Genomic DNA, 14,552 nt, shown 5'->3' with positions numbered 1-14,552 from the left:
AAGCCTCTGCTTAAAGACCTCTAAAGAAGGAGACTCCACCACACTCCTTGGCAGCAAATTCCACTGTCGAACAGCTCTTACTGTCAGGAAGTTCTTCCTAATGTTTAGGTGGAATCTTCTTTCTTGTAGTTTGGATCCATTGCTCCGTGTCCACTTCTCTGGAGCAGCTGAAAACAACCTTTCTCCCTCCTCTATGTGACATCCTTTTATATATTTGAACATGGCTATCATATCACCCCTTAACCTCCTCTTCTGCAGGCTAAACATGCCCAGCTCCCTTAGCCGTTCCTCATAAGGCATCGTTTCCAGGCCTTTGACCATTTTGGCTGCCCTCCTCTGGACACGTTCCAGTTTGTCAGTGTCCCTCTTGAATTGTGGTGCCCAGAACTGGACACAGTACTCCAGGTGTGGTCTGACCAGAGCAGAATACAGTGGCACTATTACTTCCCTTGATCTAGATGCTATACTCCTATTGATGCAGCCCAGAATTGCATTGGCTTTTTTAGCTGCCGCATCACACTGTTGGCTCATGTCAAGTTTGTGGTCAACCAAGACTCCTAGATCCTTTTCACATGTACTGCTCTCAAGCCAGGTGTCACCCATCTTGTATTTGTGCCTCTCATTTTTTTTGCCCAAGTGCAATACTTTACATTTCTCCCTGTTAAAATTCATCTTGTTTGTTTTTGCCCAGTTCTCTAATCTGTCAAGGTCGTTTTGAAGTGTGATCCTGTCCTCTGGGGTGTTAGCCACCCCTCCCAGTTTGGTGTCATCTGCAAATTTGATCAGGATGCCCTTGAGTCCATCATCCAAGTCGTTGATAAAGATGTTGAATAAGACCGGGCCCAAGACAGAACCCTGTGGCACCCCACTAGTCACTCTTCTCCAGGATGAAGAGGAACCATTGATGAGCACCCTTTGGGTTCGGTCAGTCAGCCAGTTACAAATCCACTGAGTGGTAGCATAGTCAAGACCGCATTTTACCAGCTTCTTTACAAGAATATCATGGGGTACCTTGTCAAATGCCTTGCTGAAATCAAGGTAAGCTACATCCACTGCGTTCCCTTCATCTACCAGGCTTGTAATTCTGTCAAAAAACGAGATCAGGTTAGTCTGACATGACTTATTTTTCAGAAATCCATGCTGACTATTGGTGATCACAGCATTCCTTTCTAGGTGCTCACAGACTGTTTGCTTAATGATCTGCTCCAGAATCTTCCCTGGTATTGATGTCAGACTGACTGGGCGGTAATTATTTGGGTCCTCTCTTTTCCCCTTTTTGAAAATAGGGACAACATTTGCCCTCCTCCAGTCTGCCGGGACTTCGCCTGTTCTCCAGGAATTCTCAAAGATGACTGCCAGTGGTTCTGAGATCACATCTGCCAGTTCTTTTAATACTCTTGGATGCAGTTCATCTGGCCCTGGAGACTTGAATACATCTAAACTAGCCAAATATTCTTGTACTATCTCCTTAGTTATTCTGGGCTGTGTTTCCTTTGCTGAATCATTTGCTCCAAATTCTTCAGGTCGGGCATTGTTTTCTTTATCGGAGAAGACTGAGGCAAAGAAGGCATTGAGTAGTTCAGCCCTTTCTGTGTCCCCTGTTTGCATTTCACCATCTTCTCCTCTGAGTGACCCCACAGTTTCTTTGTTCTTCCTTTTGCTACGAACATACCCATAAAAGCCTTTTTTGTTGCTTTTAACCTCTCTAGCAAGCCTGAGTTCATTCTGTGCTTTAGCTTTTCTGACTTTGTGTCTACACGTGCTGGCTATTTGTTTGAATTCCTCTTTGGTGGTTTCCCCCCTTTTCCATTTTTTGTACACATCCTTTTTTAATCTTAATTCAGTTAAAAGTTCTTTATATAGCCACCCTGGCTTCTTTAGGCACCTTCCATGTTTCTGTCTCATTGGTATTGCCTGTCGTTGTGCTTTTACTATCTCCCTCTTAACAAACTCCCAGCCATCATGAACTCCCTTTCCTTTAAGTATTGCTGTCCATGGGATCTCACCCAGCACTTCCCTAAGTTTTATGAAGTCGGCTTTCTTAAAGTCAAGAAATTGAGTCCTAGTATGCTTGGCTGCTCCTTTCCGCTGTATAGTAAACTTCAGAAGAGCATGATCACTCGCGCCTAATGATCCTTCCACATCTACCCCACTAACCAGGTCATCAACATTGGTTAGGACCAGATCTAAAATGGCTGTTCCTCTTGTTGCTTCTCCCACTTTCTGGACAATGAAGTTGTCTGCAAGGCCAGTGAGGAATCTGTTTGACCTTATGCTCTTGGCTGAGTTTGACGTCCAACAAATATCCGGGTAATTGAAGTCCCCCATTACTACTATCTCCCTTCCTTTTGCATGCTTGGCCATCTGTTCCAGGAAGGCATCATCTATGTCCTCCGTTTGGCTTGGGGATCTATAGTAAACTCCCACAATGAGGTCTCTGTTATTCTTCTCTCCCTTAATTTTGACCCAAATGCTCTCACTTTGGCTTTGAGGTTCTAAATCTTGGATCTCTTCACAGGTATACACATCCCTGACATATAACGCCACTCCTCCTCCTTTCTTGTCTGGTCTGTTTCTCTGAAATAGATTGTATCCCCCCATTATTACATTCCAATCGTGGGACTTATCCCACCAGGTTTCAGTGATGCCTATTATGTCATATTTTGTTTGCTGTACCAAGAGCTCAAGCTCATCTTGTTTATTTCCCATGCTTTGCGCATTAGTGTACAGACATTGAAGTCCATTAATCATTCCCCCGTGTCTCTTATTTAAGGATTTTTTCCTCCCACCACTAGGTCCGCGTGCTGTTTGCTCCATTTGGTCTATGACATTTGGATGATCATCTTCATTAATTGATAGACTCCTACCTTCAGGAGCATTGTCTCCCTCCCCCACATTAGTCAGTTTAAAGCCCTCCTGATGAGGTTTCTGAGATTTTTGGCAAAAACATTTCTCCCAACCGTTGTGAGGTGCAGCCCATCGCTTGCCAGAAGTCCATCTTCAAGAAACTGCAGTCCGTGATCTAAGAATCCAAACCGTTCCTGTTTACACCATTTGCGAAGCCAGCTGTTCACTTCCACTATTTTCCCCTCTCTCCCTGGGCCACGTCGTTCAACTGGGAGGACAGACGAGATGACAATTTGTGCATTTAGTTGCTTCAATTTCCTGCCGAGAGCCTCGTAGTCTCTTTTGATCTTCTGGAGGCTATTGCTTGCAGTGTCATTGGTTCCCACATGAACCAAGAGGAAGGGGTATTCGTCAGTGGGTTTTATGATTCCTTGCAGTCGTTCAGTTACATCTTGGATCTTAGCCCCGGGGAGACAGCACACTTCCCGAGACATCTTGTCAGGCCCACAGATCACTGCTTCTGTTCCCCTCAGTAGGGAATCCCCTATCACCACTACACGCCTCCTCTTGGGTTTGGTCGGGGTTCTTCCGTGAGCTGTCCGTTCCAAGGTCACCTGCACATTCCCTGAGGACTGACTTTGCTGCTCGTCTTCATATACCTGATCGACTGTAATGAGGGAGAGATCCTCAAATGGAGTCTGCTCTTCGTCTTCCATGCTAGGGGAGAGGACCTCAAAGCGATTGTGTATTTCTAGACAATCAGAGTGGACCCTGGCCCTCCTACTTCTTTGAGTCACGTTTCTCCATATATCTGGCTCCTGTGTTGGTGAACAAGCCTCCTTCTCAGGGGAGTCCCCTGTCTCCTCCTTGGTGGGGACGGTGTGCTCTGTTGCTTCCAAGAAGAGCTCCAGCTCTCTAATTCTTTGGAGCGTAGCTACACGTTCCTCCAGTTGATGGACTTTGTCTTTTAATAGGGCAATCAACATGCAATTGCTGCAGGTAAAGCTGCCTGCAACCTTTGGCAAGATGGCAAACATTGCGCAGGAATCGCAGGCGACTGCAGCTGTTCCCTCCCCTTCCATCATGAGATCGTGTTGTTGGGGGTGGCTACAGAGGTCCTCCATCATAAAAAGCTTGAAGACAGGACAAATAACTTCCCCCACAAAAAAACCCTAGGTCTCCCCCAACAAACGTTTGAGACTAGCTCCCCTAAATCTAAAAGATGGGTATAACTGCGCGCGCCGCTAGACGCGCGCCGCTGCCCTACAAACTCTGATAAGCTCCTCCCACAGCTAATCCCCTGCCTCAACAGAAACCCTGCCCCCTCTGACCTTTACACAGGGAAAACAGCTAATCAGCCACCAAGAAACACACACACACAAGAAAACCCTTTTTGCTCCTTCTTCAACTGCTGCCCTACAAACTTTATGGGATATGTTAGGCTAAGACAGGGATATGGAACCTGTGGCCCTTTAGATCTTCTTGGGCTCCAATTCCCATCAGGCCCAGCCCCTCTGGACATCATTTTTATGGTGCATTCATGATGATGTGTGCTTATGGTGCTATCATGGCCATCTTGCATTTGATTCTGTTTGTTGCAGCAAAAAGATTTAAAGCAGTCACACTGCCTCATTTTCAGTCAGTGTATATCCCACACCTTCCTGCTGAAATCTGGTAACTCTCAGTACCACAAATGTTCCTGTTTATTTTTGCTCCACTTTTGTTGTGCTGTAGCCCCTCCCAACAGTAATTATGTGGCAACATTGGGGTAGCATTGCAGAACAAGCTAAAGCAGAATCAGTCTGCCCGTAATGCATTCTAATTGTGTCAATAACACGTTGTAGAATACACCCGCAATAAACACCAGTCTGGAGGGGCCCATATCACTGGTCAGGGGTGATGAAGTTGTAGTCCAGCAACATCTAGAAGGCCAGGCGTTCCCCATCCCTGGGTGAAGAGATAGACATGGTCTCAAGGTCTCCTAGTATTTTGTGACTGAGTGGGGATTCGAATAAAACACAGTGGTGCCCCGCAAGACGAACGCCTCGCGAGACGAAAAACTCGCAAGACGAAAGGTTTTTTCGTTTTCAAGTTGCTTCGCAAGACGAATTTCCCTATGGGCTTGCTTAACAAAACGAAGATTGCCCCCGCACCCTGGACCTCTTTTGAAGCAAGGGGCGGCAGGGAGAAGATCGCTTCTCCCCGTTGCCAGCCCTGCAATCTCCGGGGACAGAGGGGAAGGCGCGCGCCTTCCCCTCTGTCCCCAGACCCCTTTTGAACCAAGGGGCGGCAACGGGGAGAAGCGATTCTCCCCACTGCCCCTTCCCTTGCTTTAAAACAGGTCCCCTCTGTCCCTGGACGGTCTCCATAGGAATGCATTGATTGATTTTCAATGCATTCCTATGGGAAACCGTGCTTCGCAAGACGAAAAACTCGCAAGAAGAAAAAACTTGCGGAACGAATTAATTTCGTCTTGCGAGGCACCACTGCACTCTGTTTTGAGTCACATCTACATGCATAGCTACCCCTCTGCCTCTCATTTGTGGACTTTGGTTAGGCCTTGACAATGCAGGTTTCTGAAAGAGGGGAGAAAGCCATTTTATATTCAAAGTATTATGTCATCATTAATTGTTTGCTTGTACTTATCCTCATCTATCCTTCTGTTTTTGTCGGGAATTCTTCCCTTTTCCAAGTCCTGTATGAGAGTTCCTGGAGAGGGAAGAAATCAGACTGTGAAGTAACTCTCATAATCCTTTGCGGAACCAGTTACTCCCCTTGCCCCTCCTCTGTCCCCTGTTGAGATGAACTAATCTAATAATGTTCCATGTGTGGCAGAGTGTTCCATGGTTTACCTTCAGCTTTAAACAAACAAACAAACACCACCACCACAGCAACCTGTTTTTAGCCTTCTCCTATCTTCTCTCCCACTCCACCTCCATCTCGTGTGGGCCCATAATTTTTGAATTTTAATTTTCTCATGAAATAGGTTCCCCATTCATGACATATTGAGATTTATGCACCTCCCGCAGGGAAGAGTTCTACAGAGGTAAATTTGCAATAGAGTTGAGACTGCAGACTCTTGTTTCCTGTCTAAGGCCACTCGCTTGGTTGGTGGGGGGGGCGCCTTATCGTGTGCAACCAATGGATTGGGACCATTAGTTTTGGATTTTTAATGTCTGTGACACTTGGCATTCACATTTCTTACAGTATCAGAAGAGCTGAATTCTACATTGTTTAACTGAACTTTCAAAAAAAGGTCTACTGTTGCCTGTTTTTCATTTTCTAGGTTGCATGCACTGTTCTGTTTGTCCTCTCTGCCTACATTGCTGCATTTCAAATGGTGCGCCTGAAGCGTTTCCTAATGAGCTGATTCACACTGAGTCAAACGCGCAAGAGTGTAGTTGCTGCCTGTTTGGTGCAAAGCAAAGAGGTTTTGTGAAACTCATTAAGTCTCAATCATGCGAATCATTATTGAAAGGAAATGTTGGGCTAGCTCTCAGAGGTCTTTCTGTAACAACAGATCTCATTGTATTAATTTCCACGAAAGGAGAAGAATATCGAGAAGGTGCCCTTAATAGGAATAAATTAGTCGAGGTCCCTCTCCCAAGATCATGGGTAGACATAACCTGCTCCTGTTATAATGCAATAAATCTCACAATCTCAAAACGATGGCAATTTCAGTAACAAAGTGTAATGCTAATATGCTCATTAAAAGGACCCTCCGTGGTTGGAGTTTACAGCTGAAATAGCAAAGATATTAATTGGGATCATCCTGTTCTTGCATTTCACTTGTATGCATCACTTTCAGCATATCTGTTTATTTTTATTTTTCAGATAACAACTAGGAGTCTGGTTCAGCTTTTGCTACCTTCGGTTTCACACAGGGTTGATTTTATACCACAGCTGTATTATTTAAGGCAGGGGTGGGGAACTCTTTTTTGTCCAAACACCACAGTTCCTTAGGAGTAACCTGCCTTACAATGATGGGTAAGGACAGAGGATATTAGTGGATGTGACTAGAAGCAAAAGTGAGTGGAGAAACAGATGCAACTCTTACCTTTCTTCAGCAGTCTACATCTGAGCTAGGCAAATGTCAGAGGTTTTGACACCCCCAACAACTTCTCTCCATCCTCTATCCAGGTAAAGAAGAGTCATTATCAAATTCAACGACACATTCCACATGCACAAGCACTCAAGGAGACCACAAAGTAGGCCTGGCCATGGGGAACAGTCTGAGAAGGGCACGTGGCTTATGGAGATTTCTGTAACCTCGGGTTACAGACGCTTCAGGTTACAGATGCCGCTAACCCAGAAATAGTACCTTGGGTTAAGAACTTTGCTTTAGGATGGGAACAGAAACTGAGCAGCGGCAATGGAAGGCCCCCATTAGCTAAAGTGGTACCTCAGGTTAAGAACAGTTTCAGGTTAAGAATGGACCTCCAGAATGAATGAAGTTCTTAACCAGAGGTACCACTGTATAGAGGTGGCTGGAGGGCTACATCCAGCACCTTGGCCTGAGGTTCCTCACCCCTAATTTAATTTTGTACAGTCTAATATTTGGCTAGTGTTGGACTAGACCTGGGGAGACCCAGGTTCAAATCTCCACTCAGCCATGGAAGCTCACTGGGTGACTTTCAGTCAGTCATGCTTTCTCAGCATAACAGGGTTGTTGTGAGGATAGAACAGGGAAGCTGTAGAACTCTGTTTAAGGGTATAAATAATGTGAGTTAAATGCAGAAGGGAGATGTAGTTTGCTCATCTTTCCACTCCTTCACAGGTTTTCTCGATGGTATACCTGAGCTGGACCTCAGGGCTAAGGTCTGGGACCTCACAGCCTACACTCTCCCTCGAATGACTACCTGGAGATGGTTGGATGATGGAGGCAGTGTTAGACAGGCCCAGTGTAAATCAAGGGTGACAAACCCATACCCTCCAACATTTCTCCAATGAAAATAGGGATGTCTTATTCTATTATTATTATTATTATTCCCTGCCCATTTGACTGGCTTGCCCCAGCCACTCTGGGTGGCTTCCAACATATATAAAAGCATAATAAAACATTAAATATTTTAAAACCTCCCTATACAGCACTGTCTTCAGATGTCTTGTTGTATAGTTACTTATTTCTGTGGCTCGGGGGTAGCATAACTCCATACTCTCCAGCATTTCTCCAATGAAAATAGGGACATCCCAAGAAAAAGTGGGACATGCTGGAATCAAATCAGAAACTAGGATGGCTTCTGTAAATTTGGAGCTGTCCCTGGAAAACAGGGACACTTGAAGGATCTGCAAACCTGTGCAGCCTTCCAGATTTAAATGAACTACATATCACACATTTAAAGCATCTTCCATACAAAGAATCAAAAGAACTGTCATTTCTCCCTCACAGTCAACACCCTCAATAAAATTCATTAGGTAGCAGGACACAAGCCCACAGTCTCAGTCTGTAATCCACTCCCCCAAAAGCCCGATTAAAAAGGTGCTATCTGCAAAATGGAAATAAGGTTGCAGAAAAACACTAACACTCCACTTAATGGTATCCCCCCCTTTAAAATACTTTGCAGTATAAATTGCAAAAGTGTGTGTGTGTGTGTGTGTGTGTGTGTGTAAAACAGGAAGAAATTTGTACTGGAAAGCTGAAGAATACAGTAAGTGTGCTCCAATCCTGACTTCTTTTAAAATACCTGAGGTAAATTCAAAACTAATAATAAGAAATCTAGTGGCCTGTTTTCGTAGGATAAGAATTGGCACTAGGGGGCAGCCTTTAACTGATCTGCTAATTAGTGTGAAGCCTGTATCATCTGATTTCAATTAAAAATTGGCCCAGAAGGCAATTATACTCCCTGCACAGTTTCTAGGGAAAAATTTATGCTTGTAGAAACTGTTGAATCAGCACACTCTCACAGTTGTAAGTACAGGAAGGAAAAGGTCTTGCATAACATTAGAATCTTAGCATGTGCACACACAAAGGAGAAAAGAATATATCACTTGCCATAGCATGCTTCTATGCTGTAAAAACATAACACAGACATTTCCAAGGAACAGAAAAAGGTTTCAGGTTTCCTTTCAACTGAGCTGCAGAGGGAGGGGAAATGGTGAACATGGTTTTGGTGTTGCTAATGAGAGAGTGGGGGACTTCAATAACCTAAAATTGCTATATAAATCATTGATGAAAATTAGTAACTGCTGAGCTGTGCATGTAAAATGTGTCTCATCTCATGATACAAATTCAGTGCACTCTCCCCTGCAAGGCTGAGCCTCTTAGCCCAGATCAACTGCTACTTCAATATCTAGTTTGTTTTCTCCCAACACCAACAGTGACTAGTGATGTTATCCCATAGCCAATCAGATCTGACAATTGTCAGACTTGGAGGTGGGGGGCACAGTTAATTCAGCATGAGGCTAAGAGCGCAAGGCTAATCTGCCTGATGTAGATGGCTATCGAGCTGGGGTGGGCAACCAACTTTGATGGCTAGGCGGGACAACCCACCTGTCAATCACAATGACATCATTGTGAGTTGGGCCACCCACTTCCCAAGCACCCAACAGCCAGGTGGTTGTCAGGCATGGAAACCATTGTGCAAAAGGTGTTTGATCAGTGCTTAGGAAGTGCCAAACACAGGGCTGGCAATGCTGTTTTCTGCAAAAATCAGCTGCATGACTGAGTTCTCCATGGGGCACTTGGTCACACAGCCAATCCAGCTGCTGCTGCTATTATTATTATTATTATTATTATTATTATTATTATTATTCCCTGCCCATCTGACTGGGTGGGACTAGCTGTCTCACACCTGACATAAGATAGGATCAAGTACAGTGGTACCTCAGGTTAAGAACTTAATTTGTTCCAGAGGTCTGTTCTTAACCTGAAACTGTTTTTAACCTGAAGCACCACTTTAGCTAACAGGGCCTCCTGCTGCTGCCGAGCCACCGGAGCACGATTTCTGTTCTCATCCTGAAGCAAAGTTCCTAACCTGAGGTACTATTTCTGGGTTAGCGGAGTCTGTAATCTGAAGCATCTGTAATCTGAAGCATACGTAACCCAAGGTACCACTGTATTGGACAAGTGGATGTGGTGTGGGGGAAACAGTATTGTGGGCCAAATTTGGCTCACAGGTCGGAGCTTCTCTACCACTCCTGTAGAGGTTTTCAACCCTTGGGAGTCCATGGCTCCCTTGACCAAATGCATTCTTCCTGCAGCACCCCTGTGGGGCTCAGGAGCCCAGTTACGTCGCCCCTTGCCTGCAGAGCCAGCAGCCCTTTTTGGACACCCTCCCTTGTGAAGTGCTCATCAGCCTCCTCTCCTCTCCCCTCTCCTTGGGAGTCCTCTGGGCAGCCACAGCTGCTGCCCATGGTCTCTGAGCTCCCCCCCATCCCAAAGAGAGGTGCCTCTTCACACTGCCCCACAGGGGCCTGGGAAGCAACCCATGGCCAGTCCCAGAGATACCATTCACCTGGGGAGCTTGTAATCAGGGCAGCTGCAACAAACAGTTGTGCTGGGAGGCAGAGAGATGAGAGGGCATCAGAGGAGGGAAGGAAAGAGGAACAGAGGCCAGTGTTGCCTGTGGTACCACTAACCATCATTCAAGGCAACCCAGGGTGCCATGGCACACTGGTTGAAAGCCACTGCCCAAGTGTATAGGAGCACTGCTGCTGCTGTTGGTGGTGGTGACTCAGCCACAATGGAAGTTCCAACCATGGGTGTAAAGTTACTGCAAGTGGAGCTGGTGGAGAGCCCTGAAACAGGGTTTTCCAAGGACATAGCAGAACATCAGGGGATTTGGATTTGCTGCATCCAAGCCTCTACGAAGAACCTTGCTCTCAGACCCTTCAGCTGTGCCAGCCTGGAAGTGCCCAGTGAAAGTCAGGATAAAGAACAGGCCATGCACCCTTATTCCCTGGGCAGCATGAGCTGGCAAATCTTGGGATATGTGATGGATCTGCTGCTCCACCTCAGTCTTCTCTGCCCCAGGATTGCTCCACATATCTGCCTACATGGCCATGCTTCAAAAGCAGCCGTCAACTGGAACAGTAAACTAACCTCCTCAAAGAAGCCTTCTCTTTCATGTCATTTGCTCTCCCAAATCTGGTGCAGTGTTGGTGTTGTTGTCAACAGACATTTCCATGATTATATGAAGGCAGATTCCAGCCCCTCCCCACCTGCTGCTCTCCCCCTGTCAAGGTGTGCGTGTTTCTGTGTGAATGCGGGGGAGAGATCAACAGGAAGACGTTCTCTGTCGAAAATCAAAATAGCACTACCAACGCACAGCTTTCGGCACAAAATGAGGCCCAGTTCAGATGCTAAACAATTTTCAGGGGGGAAAAGACGCCCACCCACTAGTCATTCCATGTCTAAAAACAGATGTCAATGTTTTGTTGGGATAACAATGCAAATAAAGATGCAGGCAAAAATATATCAAACTGGTCCCAAGCCATGAACCATGAGGATTCGCAACTGACTCTGCAGTATTGTCATGTGTACGGAATATTATTAGCAAGCAGGTCTGCTTCCAGGAGTGATTCTCTAGATAACTCCAGTGACAGAAGCATTGGTCAATCTGGTGCACTCCACCTGTGCTGGCTGGAGCTGATGGGACTGCAGAACTGAAAGAGAAGCAAACCCATCTTCAGCCCAAGGCCCCACTGGGAAGTTGTACCCCTTGCCTCCCATCACAGCAAGCAGGAAAACCAGCTTAATTCTATCCATCAGGTGGAGAAGGAGCAGTTGTATGGAGTTTGCTTCTCCCTCCTTCCCAGAAAGAGCGCTCTGCTTCTCCGACTCTTAGCTGCCTTGAGACTTCAGAATGGAAGGGAAGCATGCGTTCATCAGCAACTGGGCTGAGGGCCCCTAGGTGAAGATTTCCTTTATGTATAGTACAGTGGATGCTCGGGTTGCGAACATGTTCCATGCAGGATGCACGTTCACAACCTGCAGCGTTCGCAACCTGCAGCGGCCGTCTGCGAGGGTTGCGATTCAGCGCTTCTGCGCATGCGCAAAGCACAATTTACTGTTTCTGTGCATGCAGGACCTCCGAAACCCAGAAGTAAGTAAGCTGTGGATAGGTGAAAACAATTTGCAAACTTTGACATCATCCCTAACCATATTTGCTGGTGCTCAGTGCTACTTTTCTAGAAAAAGAGGTGCTAGAACTCACCATGAACACTTCCCTTCTTCTCTTAAAATGGCAATGGCTCTCACCTGAGAGGTGCCAGAACTCAGTTCTGGTGTGTTCCACCTGGAAAAAAAATCCCTTCTGGTGCTGATGGAAGCTGGACTCCAACAGTGTGTGGACCTCTGCTCTTGGTACTCCAATTTTCCTTCTAATTCTTGCCCCCCCCCCACAACCTGGTATTCTTCTTTAACTTCCCAGCCCTGATCCTAGATCTCTAAACGAAGCTATATATTTATTTATTACTTTTTGCAGTGTGGCAGCAAATCAATAAACTAGACAGTGGTTTATCGGATGGCCCAAATAATTCTGGGCAATTATCTTCATTGGGGTTTTTTGTTGTTGGTTTTTTTAAGGCTAGCTGCTAAACAGACCCAGCAACAGAAATGAATAAAAATGAGATGCCTGCTTAAAATTCTCTTCCTTTTCCTTTTATTCTTGAGGGCTGAATTGATTGGAAGCCCAGCTACATCAGGCATCATATCCCTGGTTCTCTAGAAAATGAACATGTTGAATTCTCTTGAGGCATCCCTGTGCTTGATGAAAGGAGCATAGGAGAAAATAAAGCACTGAATTTGTGGTAAAGCTACTAGAAGTCTATTTATTTTCTCACCTTTGCTTCTGATGGGGGGGGAAGCAATAGCTTAACCTGGTGTGATCTGGGTTGTTCTGATTCATTTATCATTTCCTAAACTAATCAGCCACCCATTGTACATGGTGAGACATTGATCTAGCCACCAGGTAATTTCTCCCACCATAGCAACTGACGGGACAGTCTAAGATTCAGTTTCAAATTCCAGAGGAATTCTTCCAAAGTTTTAAATTAAACTGGGAGCCTTGCATAGACTTGAAGAACTGTAGCCCACACATGGGCTGCAGTCCAAGACCGAGGCACTGAGGCAAGTAAATTTTGAATTTCGGTGTATCTTAATGGTCAGGGGTCCCTTTACCTTTACTTACTGCTCAGTCTCTGGAAAATTTTACACATCACTTAAGAAGACAGGCGAACTAATGCCAGTGTACTGGAAGAAGCAAAGATACCAGTCTCGAAGCAATGATTCTTCAACATCAACTTGTTGGATTGGTCATGTTGTTTGGATGCCTGATTATTGTCTTCCAAAGCAACTACTGTATTCCAAACTTAAAAATGGAAAGTGTAATGCTGGTGGTCAACAAAAGAGGTTTAAAGACTCTCTCAAGGCAAATCTTTAAATATGTATAAACACCAACAAATGGGAAACACTAGCCTGCAAGCGCTCCAATTGGAGAACAGCCTTTACTAAAGGTGTCATGGCTTTGAAGACACTCAAACTCAGGCCGAAAGGGAGAAACATGCTAAGAGGAAGGCGCGTTTGGCAAACCCTCACCATGATCCACTCCCACCTGGAAACCTATGTCCCCACTGTGGAAGGGCATGTGGATCCAGAATCGGCCTCCACAGTCACTAATGGACTCACTGTTAAAACTCACTGAAGACAATCTTACTCAGCTACGAGTGATCACCAAAGAAGAAGAGGAACTTACTGCTTAGCAAAATAAGCAGTGTAACACCATAAGAAGTATCAGGCCACTGGCCTCCCTATCCCAGCATCCTGTTCTCACAAGGACCAACCAGGTGTCTGTGGGAAACCTGCAAGCAGGACCTGAGTACAACAGCACTCTGTCTTCCTGTGGTTTCTTTGCATACTCTAAGCAGGAGTTGACAGAATCCACTGGTAGATCTCTGGATCCAGCTCCCAATGATTTAAAACAGGCAAAGTAATAATAATCTCCCCCTCCACAGACACACATGAATTAAGATGCTAAAATGAAGAAAGCAAACCAGGAGTGGACTGTTGTGTGTGAAAGGACTGCAAGCTCAGTTCAGTTCTGGAAGTGAAAACAAATCCCCCAGCTGGGTATGTGCTCAGAGAAACACTGAAACCATAGATCTTTTGCACCTGTCTTTGGGGTTCCAGTAGAGCTGACAAGCCTGAAGCCTATCTACCTGTGCTGTAGGACACTTCATCTAAGGGCATAGGTACCAACTCCCTGGGGCCCTGGGTGCCTGAGCACAAAATTCCCCATAAAAGGGCTGGGCACTCACAAATCTTGGTGACAGGACCATGCACGCTGCAGGGCACCCACAGCCCTAGGCACCCACAGTCACAGAGCCAGTGTGGTGTAGTGGTTAAGAGCAGTGGACTCCTAATCTGGTGGACCGGGTTCACTTCCCCGCTCCTCCACATGCAGCTGCTGGGTGACCTTGGGCTAGTCACCCTTCTCTGAAGTCTCTCAGCCCCACTCACCTCACAGAGTGTTTGTTGTGGGGGAGGAAGGGAAAGGAGATTGTTAGCCGCTTTGAGACTCCTGAAGGGGAGTGAAAGGTGGGATATCAAGTCCAAACTCCTCCTCCTCCTCCAAGTTGGCACTCCTGTCTAAGAGTGAGTGGTTTAACCTTCCTTTCCTAGAAATCTTTTGGGTGAAAAAGCATGTTATCTAGATGAAGGCACAAGGAAATCTTGGAAAAAGCTAGCTGCAAAAGTAGGCAAGAGA

The sequence above is a fragment of the Podarcis vaucheri genome, assembly GCF_965113315.1.
Source record: "Podarcis vaucheri genome assembly, chromosome: 1".
Classification (NCBI taxonomy): Eukaryota; Metazoa; Chordata; class Lepidosauria; order Squamata; family Lacertidae; genus Podarcis; species Podarcis vaucheri.
The sequence above is the reverse complement of the archived record's forward strand: the minus strand, read 5'-3'. Positions refer to the sequence as shown.